The sequence below is a fragment of the Sinocyclocheilus anshuiensis genome, unplaced genomic scaffold (assembly GCF_001515605.1).
Source record: "Sinocyclocheilus anshuiensis isolate Anshui unplaced genomic scaffold, SAMN03320099.WGS_v1.1 scaffold595, whole genome shotgun sequence".
NCBI classification, from domain to species: Eukaryota; Metazoa; Chordata; class Actinopteri; order Cypriniformes; family Cyprinidae; genus Sinocyclocheilus; species Sinocyclocheilus anshuiensis.
In genome coordinates, this window is record NW_015551037.1 from 502,530 (window position 1) to 504,143 (window position 1,614).

Here is a 1,614-nt window from a genome sequence, read left to right on the forward strand (position 1 = left end):
CGAACTTTAAAAATGGTTTTTGTTCATTTATTTTAAATTTTTCTGGTTTAATCGCGATCAGATTTTTTCTAGATCCTGCATTAAATTTATATTTTGACCTCACTATTCGGGGAACAGACACAGTCTTTATAGATTGGACAGCGCAAGTACTTCTATCATTTAGGCGGGTAGAACACAAGTCAAACAGTGTTCTGTGCTCGTCTGTGCAGCCAAACACAGAACAGTTAGCATGTTTTGCTCAAACTTTCTCGATGGCGTTAGAGCTGGTACATCGTTGTCGCTTGTGAAAACACAATAACGGCGCCGTGGGTGAAAACTTACAGATTAAGGGGCGGTAATATTATAATGAGATCCCTTTGTGATGTCACCAAGGGAGCGAAATCAGACGCGCTCGTTTTCTCAGACGCTTGCAGAAAAAGGCTTCCCAAAACAAAGTTACTAGGTTAATCTTTTTCACGTTTCCTTGGTTGGTAGCGAAATCAGACGCGCTCGTTTTCTCAGACGCTTGCAGAAAAAGGCTTCCCAAAACAAAGTTACTGGGTTAATCTTTTTCACGTTTCCTCGGTTGGTAGATGCACCGGGGACCTGATTATAGCACTTAAAACCTGGAAAAGTCAGATTTTCATGATATGTCACCTTTAAGGGATTTGTATCTGTGTATTCTTTCTTTATTTTTTCTTTATTTCTTTTATTTTTTTCTGTTTTTTTACTGTATTACCGAAATGATTTGATGTTTTGTACTGTTTAATAAAAAATTTAAAAAATCAGAAAAAAGATTCGCGATACGTACTCAGAAGTTCCGATCTGAATCAAATGATTCACGATTTGCGATCCGATTGGAGCACTTCGAAGCAGTGAATCACTATAATAATAGCCTACTGCAATTATAATAGTTTGGTTTTGTTCATTTCAGGTGCTGAAATCAGATTATCTTCTCATCTACTGTTAATAAAATCACAGCGATATTTTATATAAACACAGGAAAAAATATTGGCAGTCCCTCTCGGTGTTCGTTGTCCATTTGTGTGGAATCTGCAGAAGGTGAAATCGAAGATTCATTCTACACACACTCGCATTTGTTTGTGTTTCTTCATTCTTCTTCTCTTGTGCAGTCTGTGTGTCTCGGGTCAGATGTCAGTGAATGGAGTGGATCTGCTCTCTCAGCGCACTGGAGACTGCTGCTGCTGCCTAGAGCTTTGATCTCATGTTAGAAAACCACACAGTTAAAGGGGTCATATGATGCTATTTTAAAGATCATTATTTTGTGTATTTGGTGTAACAGAATATGTTGACATGCTTTAATGTTCAAAAAACACATTATTTTTAAAATACTGTACATTATTGTAGGTCCTCTATGCCCCGCCTCTCTCAAAGCCCCTCCTTTGACAAGCGCAGTCTGCTCTGATTGGCCAGCTGAACCAGTGCATTGTGATTGGCCGTAGTGCTGGGCGGTGTTTGTTGTTTTTTTTAGTTTGTTACTCAGACGCAGGCAGTGCATTGCATGAGACAAAAAAGTAATATAGCCAAAACCATTGCATAGCCGCTCAACATGCATCTAACTGTACATGCATGTTGATTTTATCAGACGATGCCGCGATTATAAATGAGAGTGAC